Source organism: Ceratotherium simum, chromosome 6, assembly GCF_057802395.1.
Source record: "Ceratotherium simum simum isolate JZ-2026a chromosome 6, ASM5780239v1, whole genome shotgun sequence".
In the NCBI taxonomy this organism is placed as follows: Eukaryota; Metazoa; Chordata; class Mammalia; order Perissodactyla; family Rhinocerotidae; genus Ceratotherium; species Ceratotherium simum.
In genome coordinates this window covers 10,509,631-10,528,017 of record NC_141905.1, presented here as the reverse complement: position 1 = coordinate 10,528,017, position 18,387 = coordinate 10,509,631, and positions in this window count along the sequence as shown.

Sequence of the window (18,387 nt, the reverse complement as noted above, 5' to 3'; positions counted from 1 at the left end):
GTCACCACCAAGACCTTTACTGCTGTAGAAGCTTGCTCCAGTTCAAATTCATTTGGGTTCCTGCTACATGCTGTGTTTTTGCTCTGAACAAGACAGACTGGCCTTGTCAGCCTTTGGTGAGGAGTTATTTGTTAGGCACATATTCACAGTCGGAATTAGCTGTATCAGGGACCAAAAGTTGTCATATTTCTGTAGCAAAGGCTGTTAAGCAGTCTCCTCTTGCTTTCCATCTTTATTATGATCAGGTGCAGCACTGTTAAGGCAAAAAGCAGCCCTGAGAGCCACGGCTGGTAGCCAGCCTGGATGTACTGATGAACATAAACAATGTGATGGAATATTGACATCAGATGAGGTCTGTCTGACAGAATGGAAGGAAGAAGAAAATAAGACTATTTGAATAGTGCCTGAACAGATAAAAAGACAGTGTGCAACAAAAAGATGAGCAAACAGCCCTTCTTCAGCTAACGTGAGTGACTACTGCTTCTCCAATGACAGCTCTAGCCCTGCTCCATTCCTCCTGCTTTCTAGATAAAAATTAAGATAATCACTGAATTACCCCCTGCTTTCTGACAGCAGCCAATCTGGAACAGACCCTTGTTTCCTTGGACCCTCCCCAAAATCAGGAAACTAGTCCAAATACTATAATAAGCCCTCTTCAGCACTCCCTTCATGAGACACCCCGTCGTTCCTCGTGGTGTGAGGTCTTCGTCACTGCAGCAACTTGTAACCCTTCGTTGTTCACAATAAGTGTGTCCTTGGTAGTCTTTGACTGGTGGGCATTGCCAGTATGAATAAACTTTTATCTTTATACATGAATTATACATAACTCATACACCAAAAAAGCTTAGAGCTTATACTCTAATGAGAAATCAAACATTATGAATGGTAAATTGGGGTGAGATCTTGGTATGTAAAAAGCTTGTATGCTAAATGCAAATGTGAAATTCTGGATTGGATTCTAGAACAGTACAAGGACATTAATGGTAAAATCAGATTAAAGTCTGTAGTTTAAGAGTATTGTGCCAATGTGAATTTCTTAGTTTTGACAAATGTGCTGTAGTTATATCAGATGTTAAATATAAATATATCAGATGTTAAATACTGTTTCAATGAAGGGTATACAGGAGCTCCTTATCTTTGCAACTATTCTGTAGATTTAAAATTACTCCAAAATAAGCATTTTGTTAAAAAAAAAAAAAAAAAAACCTCTTATGCACAATTTATCCTTAAGGGTGGGGGCTTATTTTTGCTTTTGACTTGGGGTGGTGGTGATGGTTATTGCAGCTGGAGGTACCCTGGTATGAATGGCAGAAATATAGTCACAATAACAGTTCTACCTCAATTCCAGCCTCTGGCTCTTCCCTACCCAACATTTCAGGGTTCTTTCCTGGGTCCCCACACACCCCGTCCACCCCTCTGGTCCTGTAGCCATCAGTCACTGAAAGTGACCACACCTGGTCTAGGTCCTGCCCCACTATTTAGTTGTCACATAGAAAAAAGTCGGTCCAGGATTCCTGACTGCTTTCAGAGTGGAAATCAGCTGTAAATGGGTAAGAACCACAAAGGTGCAGGAGAAGTTGTGTCAACACAGCACTGTCAAATCAAAGGCAAAGGAAAGTGCCTCTTTCGACTCTACGAACGCATTAACACGTTCCTGAGTGTTCCCTGGTGTGGTGTTATCACACAGCCCTCAGCCTTCACTGCAGGCTCAGGAGTTATTCGACACTGTAATGGAAGGCATCAGGCTCTGATACACCAACAAAACAAAATAGGATACCCAAGCCTGGACACCAGCTAGTCACCAGAGGACTAGATATAACAGGCCAGCTTTTTACAGTAACGGTGGATAGAAATTTTCATCTAGGGAATCCTCTTGTGGTTAAAAAAAAAAAAGATGGATGTAAATGTTAAGGGCAGAAGGTAGGATGAACAGGATTTATTTGACTTACAACAATTGGGACTCCGGGAGAAGGAGTTTGTCTTCCGGAATCTGGTGGCTTTTATTATGTGGTGGGAGTGGAGGCTACCTCTACAGCAGTGCTGTCCAATAGAAGTATAATGTGAGCCACACAGGTAATTTAAAATTTTTCTAGCAGCGACATTTACAAAAGTAAAAAGAAACATAAAATTAATTTTAATATTTTTATTTGAGTCAACATATCCAAAATATCATTTCATATGTAATCAATATATAAATTACCCATGAGGCATTTTATATTCTTTTTTTCTGTGTTAAATCTTTGAAACCTGGTATTTTCCACTTAACAGCACATCTCAATACAGACGCTAAATTTTTGTGTATGTGTGAGGAAGATTAGCCCTGAGCTAACATCTGTGCCCATCTTCCTCTATTTCGCATACGAGACTCCTACCACAGCATAGCTTGAAGAGCAGTGCGTGGGTCTGCGCCAGGATCCGAACCCGCAAAGCCTGGGCCACTGAAGCAGAGCACGTGAAGTCAACCACTACACCACTGGCCGGTCCCCAGATGCTAAATTTTTATCGGTAGTATTTCATGTATATTTAGAGTTCATAAAATTTACAGTTGAAAAAGTAGATTCACATATCCATATTGTTCCAAACATACTTAAAAGTTTTCTGATAACTGAATTGAGTATCAGTTTTTAAATTTAAATTTATGTGAGAAGGTGGAGAAATTGGAACTCTTGTGTGTTGCTGATAGGAATCTAAAATGCTGCAGCTGCTATGGAAAACATTATGGCAACTCCTCAAAAAATTAAAAAGTTTTACCATATGATCCAGCAATTCCATGTCTGGCTATATATGACATGGAAAGCAAGGTCTCAAAGAGATATTTGTACACCAGTGTTCATAGCAGCATTCTTTACAATAATCAAAAGGTGGAAGCAACCCAAGTGTTCACTGACAGATGAATGAATATACAAAATGTGGTATATACATACAATGGAATATTATTTAGCCTTAAAAAAGGAAGGAAATTCTAAGACATGCTACAACATGGATGCATCTTGAGGACGTTATGCTACGTGAAATAAGCCAGTCACAAAAAGACAAGTACTGCATAATTCCACTTACGTGAGGTATCAAAAGTAGTCAGATTCATAGAGCCAGAAAGTAGAAGGGTGAAGTTGCCAGGGACTAGGGGGAGGCGGGAAATGGGGAGTTATTTTTTAGTAAGTAGAGTTTCAGCTTTTCAAGATGAAAAGAGTATGGAGATTGGTTACACAACTGAGTGTACTTAACACTACTGAACTTAGAGATGGTTAAGATGGCAAATTTTATATTGTGTATTTTACCACAATTTATAAAATAAAGTCAGGGGGCCGGCCTGGTGACGCAGTGGTTAAGTGCGTGAGCTCCACTTCAGCAGCCTGGGGTTCACAGGTTCGGATCCCGGGCGCACGCTGACGCACCGCTTGTCAAGCCACGCTGTGGCGGTGTCCCATATAAAGTAGAGGAAGATGGGCATGGATGTTAGCCCAGGGCCATCTTCCTCAGCAAAAAAAGAGGAAGATTGGCATTGGATGTTAGCTCAGGGCTAATCTTCCTCACCAAAAAAAAACAAAAAAAAACAGAAAGTCAGGTCCTCAGTGACACTAGCCACATTTCCAGTGCTCAGCAGCCGTGTATGGCTAAATGGCCCCCTTATCACACAGTGCAGCTTTAGACTAACAGAAAGGAGGAACTGAAATCCCACCATCTCCAACTGCCATTCTGAAAGGGCTGCCCTGGCTCTGTCTCTGCTCCAGGCCACTGCCTTTCTTCACTCTGCCTGGAGGGTTAGAACCTGTTAGTAAATACTTGAGTGTAGTAAATACTCATACTAATTACTTCAGAATAAGCTTCAGTTTCTTTTAGGGAGTTTGTCTTGTATACAGAGGAAGTGCAGTCATCCGCTTTAACTCTGTGGGTGTGATATTTCTCAGAAGGGAGACACGGGAAACTTCCTCTAACTCTGTCACCTCGTGGAATTTTATCCCCAAATGGATTCTTTCACACTGAAATCACTGTGACCCAATGTCTAAGATTTGACGGCAGCTTTTATAAAGTCTCGTTTGTGAATAGCACAGAGATTTGAAACCCCAGGGACAGAAGGGTGAAGGAGCGATGGGAGGCATCATCAAGGTTTGCTCTTGACTTCCCTCTAGGGTTAAGTGTGGTTGGCTTTTATTTACAGTTTTTAGTACAGTTTAGTGTTCCTAAGAGGTGCATAATATATATTTTAGACAAGGATTGATTGGAGTTGTATTGTTTTTATAGTAATCTTTGTATTTTATTACTATTACTTTTGTCAAAGTCTTTTCAGTAACATGTGGCTCCTGTGAATTTTTATTCTTTTCTGAAAAGGCATAATGTATGCCTTTTCAGAAAAGAATAAAAATCCCTCAGCTAGGTGGTAAGCTCTCTAAATGCAAGGACAGAACAATTTAATTTAATTCTCTTTATCTTTCATGGCATTAAGCACAGGGCTCAAATAAGTTCTCAATGAGTATTTGCTGATTGCTGGAAATGCTTTTTCTGTATATATTCATGTGTGTTTTAAATGAAATTATCCAGTTTTATCTAACAAGGGTTAAAATGTCTTTGTTGCTCACCAGTAATCAAGGGCAGGGACCAAGTTTAGCTTGGCTCCTGCTGTACCCAGAGCAGCTGGCGTGGTCCCCGGCCTGAAGGAAGAACTCAAATAGTGATGAAATAAAGTAAACTGCTTTAAAATGAATAGATAATTGCATTTGTTAATCCTTACAAAGAACTCACATATCAATATTTTAAGTGTAAAAACATAGAGCAAAAGTGAGGTTTTCAACATCCTCGCAGATTTTATAAACATAGAGGCACATTTAAGGGGCACGATTGCCCAAGTGCATTCAGCATCAGGAAGAGCTATGCTCATAGGAGCTCAGCCACAAAAATGGGGCCTCAGTCACGTGTGGTCAGGATGAACAAAAACCAACTTTGTGACTCTAAGTCAGTCAACATCCCGATAGGAAATGAAGGGTTTATAGTTCACATTTTCAGGAAATGCCAAATTGTTTTTCATTGCCTTTACAGATTTCAGTAGATTTATTTATAGGTTGACTATTCACGACTGCATTGTGGATTGAGTCAGGTGGCCTTCTTACTTAGAGGATATTTTGTCCTCTAAGTTGTAGGTTGTCAATTGGCAGAAGTCAGACTGGCCAGGACAAAAGAGAAAGAGTCATGGTTAAGAGCCCTTATTTCACTGTTGAGGAGACTCAGCCCAAGGGAGTTAACTGACTTTTCCAGTTACCCAGATGGTAAATGGTTGCACAGAAAGCCAGAGTGCTTGGATCCCATCCTAATGATCTTCCTCTTAAACCAGACTGATTCTTTGCTGTGTGCATGTGTGTGTGTGTTCCTCACTTTGCACAGTAGTGTGGGACTGTCAGAGTGACCACGTAAGCTGAAAAGTGACTATGTAAGCTGAAACCATGCACATAGATCTTAATGCTTAACAGGGAAAAATTATGATTGTTCTGAGACTTTTCAACTTTTTTGCTGAAACTTTAAAAACTCTGACAGGTATAAGTGTATTGGGAAATGAAAACAATACTAAAACTAATGTTTACTTTTTATTCCGTAACATTAAAAACATTGAGAATTAACGTGTTTTGTTTGTAAAAACTTATCTAAAGTAGTTTGAACAATGCTTGCCTCCTTTTCATTGTATAAGTTACGATAAAGTGAGCATCTTTTCAATGTCTTGGCCAATCGTCATACTCCTTTATAAATTTGGATCAGCTTCCAATATTTTATCCTTTGCACTTTTAATGTCATGAAATATCTCCAAGAATCCTTTAACGTGAACCTTTTTGCCAGCATCACTTCCTCTAGGACACCTTCATCCTTTTCATCACGCTTTCCTCATTTGTGTTGGTAAGTTCCCCTTCAACAAGTTCCTCTGGCTGCAGATCTAGAGCCTCTTGAACAGCGGCAGTGTCAACATTCCCCCGGTCAGCTATTTCTCCTGTAACTCCATTTACATTCCAGTTTCATTGGTCAATTCCCTCTTTCTATCATTCATTTTTGTAAAATGTCCCATGGGTTTATTTTGAGAGACAAGAAGCAACACAACCACATGTTTTTCTGTCCTTGTATGACCCAAATAACAGATTCACAGTGATCACTGACAGACTTGCAGAGAAATTATGTGACTGGTCACTGATCATGATGCACATTATTATTTATGTAATGATCTGTGGCTTGAATAGCTGGCAGCCAAGTTTATATTTTATGCAATTAGTTAATATACTATAGCAACTGAAGTTTGATCCATGCTGTTGGGGGACTGGTATTATTTAACAAAACCAAGGTAAGTGAAATTTCTGAGTATAGGAACCCTACAAATGGAGGCATGGCTGTGTCTGAGTGCAATCTAGTAGAGAGTTTAAAAGGAACATAGGGCCAGCCCCGTGGTGTAGTGGTTAAATGCTTGAGCTCTGCTGCTGGCGGCCCGGGTTCAGATCCCGGGCGCGAACTGACGCACCACTTGTCAGGCCATGCTGTGGCGGTGTCCCACATAAAGTGGAGGAAGATAGGCATGGATGTTAGCTCAGGGCCAGTCTTCCTCAGCAAAAAAAAAAAAAAAGAGGATTGGCATGGATGTTAGCTCAGGGCTGATCTTCCTCACAATAAATAAATAAATAAATAAATAAATAAATAAATAAATAAATAAAAGGAACATAGACTTGAGGGTTCGACAGACTGGTTTAAATTCAGATCTGCCACTTCCTGTCTGGATGACCTTGGACAAGTCCCTCACCTGTAAAACTGAGATAAAACTACCTATCTCTCAGGGTTACTGTCAGAAGTAGTGATCACATAAAGATCTTGTTTCACACAGCCTTGGGCAGACACCTGTCAGGTGTGCAAGTAGGAGAAGTAGCAGAAATAGAATCTAAATTTTCCATAGACAATTCCAGAATTGCTTTTAGATTCTTGTTGATGTATTTAAACCGAGGGAGCTAAAATAGTTTATGAAAGCATATCTATTCACCTTCTTGCAGTCTGAAACCTCTTAAGACTACTTAAAGGTGTCTAGTTTTGAGGGATTGGGGAAGGAATTTAGAACGTTTAAAGCAAGGTACAGTGTAACCACCTAAGAGGACTGTTGTGTTGTTGCCAGGGAGAGAGGAAGTGAAGGTGGGGTTTAAGGTGAGGAAAGAGGGATGGGGTTCTGAGAAATGTGCTGTGTTTTTCTGAATCAAATCTACACGAGAGCCTCATTATTTGATCTGCAATAACGTCTAGAACATTAGCCAGTCTATTCACAAGTGCAAGAATAAACACATTTCAGAAAAAATAACAGAATATCTTTTTAACATCTGTAATTTGTTTTCTATGCCACTGTTTTAAGTGTGTATATATGGAAGTATAGACATATTGGTGAGTCATAGGTGTTAAGGATGACAAGATAGATGACTCATAATCTTTATTAGTATTTTTTCCCCAGTGCCTATAAAATGGGCATTCAAGAGAGTGTAAGAAGTTTTTCTCTGATGAGAGGATTGCTCCTCAGATTCTAGTGGTAGCCAGTGAAATTAACGTTGGTAATAGGTAGTTGAAACCTTTAAGAGCAAAGCGGGACAACTTGTTTCAGGAGGGCACCCAGAGGACCTGCAAATGAATTTGCTGCAATGAGGTTCCTAAGTTTGGAGAAACTGTGAAGAAAGGACAAAGGGCTGGAATAATAGAACTAGGCAGTTGTGCCAATATTCGGAAGAGGGGACAAGTGGAGGAAACCACTGTTAACACTTTCAGGTACATCCTTCTAGAACATTTTAATGTATGTAGGTATATATTGTATGTAGATATATATATTAATCACAGTACCAGAATGCATCATTTTAGGAAAATGTACACTGGACCACTTTTTTAAAAAAAGATCTCTGCTGCCACATGTCGGGAAAGCAGTTGAGTTAACTGCTAGTCAGATCAGGTGATTTGTCTCACGTGTGTTAAGCAGGAGGGCACTAAGAACTCAGCCATGTCACTAAGTACCCATTTATTGTGTAAGTACAACTAAAAATTTTGAGTGGTCTTCTGTATCTGTCAAGGTTCAAAGAGGGCCGGCCCCGTGGCTTAGCGGTTAAGTGCTCACGCTCCGCTACTAGCAGCCCGGGTTCGGATCCCGGGCGCGCACTAACGCACCGCTTCTCCAGCCATGCTGGGGCTGTGTCTCACATACAGCAACTAGAAGGATGTGCAGCTATGACATGCAACTATCTACTGGGGCTTTGGGGAGAAAAAGGAGGAGGATTGGCAATAGATGTTAGCTTAGAGCCAGTCTTCCTCAGCAAAAAGAGAAGGATTAGCATGGATGTTAGCTCAGGGCTGATCTTCCTCACAAAAAAAAAAAAAAGGTTCAAAGAGTGGAACAGAACCACCAGGAGATGTGTATACAGAATTTGTTACAGGGATTTGACAGTTATGCCACTGTGGGAGCTGGTTAAGTGGTCACTGTTGGGAAGGGAGGATGGATGTAAAATAGGGGACAGCAAGAACAAGCTGGAACTCACAAGTCAGAGCTGGAGCTGAAAGTCACCTTGGTTCTCCTTGCCTCTGACCTTGGTAGTGTGGGCATCCAGCAGAAAACCCTTCCTTGCCAAGCTAAACACACATCTGACCCAGGAGTTGGGGAAGTTAAAGAAGGATCCAAGGGGAGGTAGACCAGTTGGAAGGCTGACCACTGCCCTCCCCTAAGAAGGATAAGGGACGGCAGGTTCTGCCCCCCATATCTCACACAAGAATCTCTCTTGTATTCTCCTCCCCAACCAGAAACACACAGGGAAGGGAATTCTGGGCAATGTCTTTCAGCTTAACCGGGCTGCCACAGCATGAAGCCACTGTCCCTGTGGCCTGCCTCTTGGGATGCCTGGACAGGAGCAATAGTTTAGGAAGTTTTAGTGGTTTATGCTTTGAGGCTGTCTGTGATGCAGGAAAGTTTTGATTTCTTCCTTATACAGAAGACTTTTTTAAAATTAATTTTTATTTTATTTATTTATTTTTCATTTTATTGAAGTCATATTGGTTTATAACATTATATAATTTCAGGTGTACATTATTACATATCAGTTTCTGTATAGACTGCATCATGTTCACCACAAATAATCTAGGTTTGTCCCTCACCATACATAAGTGCCCCTTTACCCCTTTTGCCCACCCCCCACCCCCTTCTCCTCTGGTAACCACTACTCTGTTCTCTTTATCCAAGCATTTGTTTATCTTCCACATATTAGTGAAATCATACAGTGTTTGTCTTTCTCTGTCTGGCTTATTTCACTTAGCATAATACCCTCAAGGTCCATCCATGTTGTTGCAAATGGGATGATTTTGTCTCCTTTATGGCTGAGTAGTATTCCATTGTATATATATACCACTTCTTCTTTATCCATTCATCAGTTGATGGGCACTTGGGTTGCTTCCATGTCTTGGCTATTGTGAATAATGCTGCAATGAACATAGGGGTGCATAGATCTCTTTGTATTATTGATTTCATGTTCGTTGTGTAAATACCCAGTAGTGGGATAGCTGGATCATATGGTATTTCTATTTTCAATTTTTTGAAAAATCTCCCTACTGTTTTGTATCGTGGCTGAACCAGTGTGCATTCCTACCAACAGTGTATGAGAGTTCCTTTTTCTCTACATCCTCTCCAAAATTTGTAATTTTTTGTCTTGGTAATTATAGCCATTCTAATAAGTGTAAGGTGATATCTCATTATAGTGTTGATTTGCTTTTCCCTAATAATTAGGGGTGTTGAACATCTTTTCATGTGCCTGTTGGCCATCTGTATATCTTCTTTGGAAAAATGTCTGTTCATATCCTCTGCCCATTTTTTGATCAGGTTGTTTGTTTTTGTTGTTGTTGTTGAATTGTATGAATTCTTTATATATTTGGGAAATTAACTGCTTGTCGGGTATATGATTTGCAAATATTTTCTCCCAGTTGGTGGGTTGTCTTTTCTTTTTGGTCATGGTTTCCTTTGCCTTGCAGAAGCTTTTTAGTCTGACGTAGTCTCATTTGTTTATTTTTTGTTTCCCATGCCTGAGTAGACATGGTGTTCAAAAAGATGCTGCTAAGACTGATATCAAAGAGTGTACTGCTTATATTTTCTTCTAGGAGTTTTATGGTTTCAGGTCTTACATTCAAGTCTTTAATCCATTTTGAGTTAATTTTTGTGTAGGGTGTAATATAATGGTCTACTTTCATTCTTTTGCATGTGGCTGTCCAGTTTTCCCAACACTATTTATTGAAGAGACTTTCCTTTCTCCATTGTATGTTCTTGTCTGCTTTGTTGAAGATTAGCTGCCTGTAGACGGGTGGTTTTATTTCTGGACTTTCAATTCTGTTCCATTGATCTGTGTGTCTGTTTTTGTGCCAGTACCATGCTGTTTTGATTACTATAGCTTTGTAGTATTTTGAAGTCAGGGATTGTGGTCCCTCTAGCTTTGCTCTTTTTTCTCAGGATTGCTTTAGGTATTTGGAGTCTTTTGTTCCATGTAAATTTTAGTATTCTTTGTTCTATTTCCATGAATAATGTCATTGGGATTCTGATTGGGATTACATTGAATCTGTAGATTGCTTTAGGTAATAAGGACATTTTAACTGAGAATAACTATGTTTATTCTTCCAATCCATCTGCATGGAATATCTTTCCATTTCTTTATGTCATCTTCTATTTCTTTCAATAATATCTTATTGTTTTCAGTGTATGGGTCTTTCACCTCCCTGGTTAAATTTAGTCCCAGATATTTTAGTTTTTTTTGTTGCGATTGTAAATGGGATTGTATTCTTGACTTCTCTTTCTGCTAGTTCATTATTAGTGTATAGAAATGCAACTGATTTTTGTAAGTTGATTTTGTACCCTGCAACTTTGCTGTAGTTGTTGATTATTTCTAATAGTTTTCTGATGGATTCTTTAGGGTTTTCTAGGTATAGGATCATGTCATCCATCAACAGGGAGAGTTTCACGTCTTCCTTTCCAATTTGGATACCTTTTATTTCTTTTTCTTGCCTAACTGCTCTGGCCAAAACCTCCAGTACTATGTTGAATAAGAGTGGCAAAAGTGGGCACCCTTTTCTTGTTCCTGTTCTCAAAAGGCTGGCTTTCACTTTTTCCCCATTGAGTATGATGTTGGCTGTGGGTTTGTCATATATGGCCTTTATTATGTTGAGGTACTTTCTTTCCATACCCATTTTACTGTTTATCATAAATGGATGTTGGATCTTGTTAAATGCTTTCTCTGCATCTATTGAGATGATCATGTGGTTTTTATTCCTCATTTTCTTAATGTTATATCACATTGATTGATTTGCAGATGTTGAACCCCATCCCTGCATCCCTGGTACAAATCCCACTTGATCTTGGTGTATGACCCTTTTAATGTATTGCTGTATTCTATTTGCCAATATTTTGTTGAGGAGTATTGCATCTGTGTTTATCAGTGATATTGCCCTATAATTTTCCTTCTTTGTGTTGTCCTTGTCTGGCGTTGGAATCGGGGTGATGTTGGCCTCATAGAATGAGTTAGGAAGTGTTCCGTCTTCTTCAATTTGGGAAGGATAGGTATTAAATCTTCCTTTGAATGTTTGGTAGAATTCTCCAGAGAAACCATCTGGTCCTGGACTTTTGTTTTTTGGGAGGCTTTTGATTACTGTTTCAATCTCTTGTGATTTTTCTATTCAGACTCTCTATTTCTTCTTGATTCAGTTTTGGGTGATTATATGAGTCTAAGAATTTATCCATTTCTTCCAGGTTATCCAAATTTGCTGGCATATAGTTTTTCATGGTATTCTCTTATAATCCTTTGTATTTCTGTGGTATCCATTGTAACTTCTCTTTCATTTCTAATTTTATTTATTGGGGCCTTCTCTCTTTTTTTCTTAGTGAGTCTGGCTAAGGGTTTCTCAGTTTTGTTTATCTTCTCAAAGAACCAGGTCTTAGTTTCATTGATCCTTTTTATTGTTTTTGCAGTCTCCATTTATTTCTGCTCTAATTTTTCTTATTTCCCTCCTTCTGCTGACTTTGGGCTTTGTTCTTCTTTTTCTAGTTCTGTTAGGTGTAGTTTAAGATTACTTATTTGAGATTTTTCTTGTTTGCTGAGGTAGGCCCGTATTGTTATAAATTTCCATTTTAGCGCTGATTTTGCTGCATCCCATAAGAGTTGGTATGTTGTGTTTTCATTTTCATTTTTCTCTAGGTATTTTTTTATTTCTCCTTTGATTTCTTCATTGATCCAATGGTTCTTCAGTAGCATGTTGTTTAGTCTCCATATATTTGTGACTTTCCCAGCCTTCTTCTTGTAGTTGATTTCTAGTTTCATAGAATTGTGATTGGAAAAGATGCTTGATATGATTTCAGTCTTCTTTTTTTTAAATCTTTTCCACGCTTCTTTTTTTTTTTTTTTTTTAAGATTTTATTTATTCAGCTTTTTCCCCCCAAAGCCCCAGTAGATAGTTGTATGTCATAGGTTCACATCCTTCTAGTTGCTGTACGCGGGACTCGGCCTCACGTTGGACGGAGAAGTGGTGCCTCCAGGCGCTCCCGGGATCCGAACCCAGGCCGCCAGCATCAGAGCGCGCGCACTTAACCGCTAAGGATTTCAGTCTTCTTAAATTTATTGAGGCTTGCCTCGTTTCCCAACGTTTGGTCTATCTTTGAGAATGTTTCATGTGCACTTGAGAAGAATGTATATTCTGCTGGTTTTGGATGGAGTGTTCTATATATATCAAGTCCACCTGGTCTAGTTTTTCATTTAAGGCCACTGTTTCCTTGTTTGCTTTCTGTCTGGATGATCTATCCATTGATGTAAGTGGGGTGTTGTGGTCCCCTACTATTATTGTGTTGCTGTCAATTTCTCCCTTTGGTTCTGTTAATAGTTGCTTTATTTACTTTGGTGCTCCTGTGTTAGGTGCACATATATTCATAAGTTTTAAATCCTCTTGGTGGAAAGTCCCTTTTATCATTATATACTGCCCCTCTTTGTCCTCTCATTGTCTTTTTTATCTTGAAGTCTGCTTTGTCTAATATAAGTATGGCAACACCTGCTTTCTTTTGGTTGCCATTTTCTTGGAGTATCATTTTCCATCCCTTCACTCTGAGCCTATGTTTGTCTTTAGAGCTGAGACGTGTTTCCTGGAGGCAGCACATTGTTAGGTCTTGTTTTTTAATCCATCCCAACAATCTCTCTCTTTTGATTGGAAAATTCAATCCATTTACATTTAGAGTGATTATTGATATATAAGAGCTTAATACTGTCATTTTATCTCTTGTTTTCTGGTTGTTCTATATTTCCGTTGTTTCTTTTCCCTTGTATTTCTGACTGCCATTTCAGTTTGGTGGCTTTCTGTGATGGTTTTCTCAGTTTTCTCTTTATTTATGATTTGTGGCTCTGCTCTGACTTTTTGTTTAATGGTTACCATGAGGTTTGTATAAAAGATCTCCTAGATGAGACAGTCCATTTTCTGATAGCCTCTTATCTCCATTAGCCTAAGCAGGTTCCATTTCTTTCCTCTTCCCCTTCTGAGTTGTCATTGTCACAAATTGTTCTTTTTTGTGTTGTGCGTTCATGACTAAATTGAAGTGTTTATACTTATTTTTGATGCTTTCTTTCCCTTTGTCTTTTATGTTATAATTAAGTGTTTACTAACCTGTTCTGATGTGGAGCTGCAATTTTCTGATTCTGTCTATTTATCTCCTTGCTCAAGATTTTGTAAACTTTTGCTTTTCAGTTTCAGATGGGAGGGCTCCTTTCAACATTTCTTGTGAGGCAGGCCTAGTGGTGACAAACTCACTCAGCTTTTGTTTCTCTGGGAAAGCTTTTATTTCTCCATTGTATCTGAAGTATCGTTTCATTGGATAGAGTATTCTTGGCTGAAAGTTTTTGCCTTTCAGTATTTTGAATATATCATGAGGAATTTCTTCTTTCTTTTATTTTTTTCTCTTTTTTTCTGTCTCTCTCATTGCCACCCACACACAAAACCACTTTACTCAACCGATCTTTCTTAACTTATGAACCCCCGCCTTTTTTTTCCATGTCGTAGGTCAGAAACTTTCAAAGTCAACATTATTAAGAACTCCTATTAAGAAGATAAAGATCTCAAATTTGTTCCATTTTTCCAGGATAAAACTTGGGGTTTATTTTTTGGATTTATTTTTATTATTGGGGTTCATTTTTTCATAAATAAAGTGGTCAAAATGTAAAGGTTAGCAGGACACATTGCTGCTTAATAAATCCCAAGTGATAAAAAAGAGAACTTCTGACAACAACATAGGTAATGAAAATGCTTAGCATATAGTGAGCTCTCAGAGGGCGGACTGCACCTGCATGGCCTGGGCCCATACTTCTCTCCTATCACCTCTTTCCCACGTGGAGTGAGGCTCACGAATCACTGGCCACGATTGGCCTCCTTGTTCATTTGCCCTTTGGAGCATAATTTCTGCCTTAAAGAACCAGAGGCAGGAAAGGCTGCTCCCCTGAAGGGGCTGGTACTCAGGGGAAATGTGGGGCTGATTCAAAGACTTCAGTGCCAGGCTCTCGCGCACCCATCCAACCATGATAGTTTTGAAATAGAAGCTGCAGAGGGAAGGAACTGTTTTAATCATAATACCTTGGGTAAGGTACAGTGAGGTCAGATGCAGATCAAGAGAGAGAAACTGTAAAGAGTTTTACGGTTTTTTATACTCACAGCTCTCGGAGGAGAACGCAACATGCCACCCGGGGCCACTCAGGGGAAGCACCAGGTTGGTCACAAGGCAGAGCAAGAGGGAACTGTGGGCAAGCACCTTTATTGTGGTTTTTGCTGAAAGGAAAGGGTTAAACAGGGCAAACAGGTTTAGGATTGGCTAATTTAAATAATTTCAGTGGGCTCCGGAGCAAGGGGCTGTCTCTGGTTGATATCTGGCCCTGGGGTAGTTAGGGAGTGTATGGTGGCCCAGAGTGTCAGAGCCCGATAAGGGAGGTGTTTGGTAGTGTGGACTTAATTGGCTGTTCAAGAAGAGGAACTAGACCAGCGTCTAAGCAGGGCCTCAAAACCGGATCAAGATAGCACACATCTACCCACACAAACTGTATTATAGGAAGCAATATTCTTTTTAAAAAAAGTTATGTAAATGAACCACACATTTTGTTTCTTCTCTGATCACAAAACGTCAATACCCCACCAGTGGTGGTTTAATCTGTAATTTTTTTTTGGTCCAAAACAATGAGAGGAAATAGTCAATACGTCAAAATGTCAATATCTCTTACATTTGTACAATATCTACAATTTTGTGTTTGTTTTCAACAGTCTATAATTTTTTTAAATGCAAGTTACTACAAGAGAAAGGCAGAGGGAAGCTGCAAGCTGCCCTGCACCTGGCAGATCTTTTCTTTTCTTTCCAGTTTTATTGAGATATAATTGACATATAACAGCACATCTTGATCCAAATGAAGTTTTCTGATTCTCCTGAGGCCCCATAGTAGTGAAGGCATCTAACTGCACATACTTTTGGGTGGGAACACTCATGATAAGGCTAAAAGCTGACAATTCAGAATGGAGACAGAGCTAGACCCTTGTTCACTAACATTCAAACCAAGGCTTGTTGCTGGGCCGGCCTGCTGAGGAAATGGTCAAAGTAAGGGTAGCCACACTACACTGCCCAAAACCACACAGTCCACCTGCAGTCTTTTGCTACGCAAAGAACCCAATTCAAGCAAGTAACCATCAAGCTCAGGGGGTGCCATAGCATCTCTTTCACTAACTCAAAGTGCTGTCTGAAAGAACGTAAAGTACCCTGAAAGAACTGCAAATAACCCTGGGGGGGGGGTCGAGCCCTCTGTGGTGGTGACTTTCCTCTTGAATAAGCATTGTGCTGCTTCAAAGGTGCATTTTTCTATATTAGTCAAGAAAATTAACCAGACGAGGCTGTGACTTCTCAACTTGCCTCTGTCCCAGCTGGGTTATCTTATCCCTCATCTCGCCTACTAGAGCACCTGGCCTCAAGGATAAAATTTACATTTGGACAGTACTTATACCGTGGCTGGACAGTTGAATTTGCTTTCTCATTTCGTTCTTTCCCTCTCTCAGATGGGAAAGGGAGACAGAGAAGGGGCTGGTAAGCCAGACTGAAAGCCCTACATCTTGAGAGCACAGCAGTTAAGAGGGCAGATCCTGGAACCAGAGTGCCTCAGCCCAAAGCCCAGATCTGCCATCTACAAGCTGAGTGACCTTAGCAAAGTTCCCTTAACAACTCTCTACCTGAGTTTCCTTCCGCTAAGTGGTGATGATAGTAATAACATCTACTCTTGGGTTGCTATGATGTTGAAATGAGATTAAGTATTCAGAACACTGCAACACGTTAGGTATTGTTATCATCAATGCTAGTTAACAGATACTGTGATTTTGAATAAGAGCCTTGCTGAGCCTTGGTGATCCTGCCTACCCACTGGCATTCTCCTGGGGAAGGGGGTCAAAGCTTAATGGGTGAAGTGTTCTTTCAAGTGGTATCAACTGGGAAATTTTAAGACTCTAGACAATACAAACCTCTGTACCATTTGTTATGGACGAGTAATTTCCAGAGAGAAGCTTATTTTTAAAACTTAAAATATTTATTAAAAGGTCTTAAATTTGTGATAATCTATTTACATAAACAACAGGAAATAAACAAGTCAGTCTGTAACAGGATAAATCTTGGGGTGATCTTCATTTGTGGTGAATTCAGTTGTTTTTAAACCACAGACCTTAAAGGCTCATCTCTGTGTAGGTACTCTCAAGAATCAAAAAACGTCTCTTTTTAGATTTCAGAGCTTAGGTGACACTTTTCTGTACACAGAGATGAAAAGAAAGGGTAGAGGTCCCTAAGCCCCCACAGCTGAGGAGGTGATCCAAGTAGACCAGGATTGGGTAAGCATTCTCCAGTTGGTGAGATGAGCTGGACTTTTGTGGAAAAGACCTAGGATCTGTGGCACCAGTCTGATTCCAGCCCTCACTATGGAAGAGAGCCTATATATGGCTGTGCTGGCACTCACCTCTGAAAAAGATAACATAGTAGACACCTGGGATGACTCCCTTGGACAGGGGGAGGCTCATAATCAGGCCAAGGCCCTAGTCTTCCATTCAGAGAAGACCTCAAAGGTTACTGCATCACTGATGAATGATGGAGAACTGTCAAACTTGATGAGGGCATCAAACAGCCCACAACAGAAGTCCTTTTAACAGACTGCATGAACCTATCTCCTTGAACCTGGTTTCACAGTCCCAAATTCTGAAGCATTACTATTTTTTGGTATAATTTTAATATTTACCTCAGATTGGCTCTTGCATTTTGTCTCCAGAAACAGACTTTTCTACAGCATGAGCAGTGACAGTCATTGTGGGGTTTCTTAAGAATACCTATCTGATTTTTGTAGGACCCGTTTTCTGTAATTTTGCCTTTAATTTTCTTCTTGTACATTTTCACCTCCTTTGACAGCTCCTGCTTTTACCCTTCCCATTTTTTCTTTCCTGGAATCAGCTTCTTTTGACAAACTATGCTCCTCTCTCTACTATCATTGTCCACTCATAATCTGATACTATGCCAAGCACTCCCTTAATTTAACTGGTAATTTTTAAGTAATCTTCTCCTTAACCTGCAATGAGGGTCTTGATATCTTCATCTTTTTAAAGAGTGTCTGCAAAATTAAAATGGTAATAATTATTAACCCAAGGACACATCTGCTCCCCTGCCTCAGGCGGAGTAGCCATTTCCATCCAGCTTCTCAACTCAGGGCCTCTGTGACAGGCAACCCTGCATTCTCCTTGGGTCTTCTGGGTCACCTTGAGAGACTTGGGGGCTTCTCAGCCCAAGTGATAATCACGTGAGCAACCTCAGTCAACCAGCTAATCTTTCCCTAAACTCTCCCCTCGGAGCCGCTTTTTTCGTCTCCGGTGTTCTCGGTTCCCTCTTTCTTCCTCGGCAGGAAACGACTCTCATTTTCTTCTCTCAGGCTGGTCTTCAAGCCAGATGCCCTTTGCGCTCACTGTTTGGGGAGCTCTCCCAGTCAGTATCGTCAGGAGCTCAGGAGCGTTCCGCTAACCCTCCCCTTCCCAGAGAAAAGCTCGCCCTCGTCGCCCCCGTTCCTCTCCTTCCACCACCCAGCTCCGCTGGCACTACCAGGCCCCGGGCCGGGCCAACCAATCCCCGGCTCCGCTCCCGGCGCGTCACAATGGCGCCCTCGCGGCCCCGCCCCGCGCCCAACCGGCCAATCCCCGGCTCCGCTCCCGGCGCGTCACAGTGGCGCCCTCCCGGCCCCGCCCCGCGCCCAGCCGGCCAATCCCCGGCTCCGCTCCGGGCGCGTCACAATGGCGCCCTCGCGGCCCCGCCCTGCCGTGGTCTTTGCGTCCTTCCGGCTCTGTCGTGGA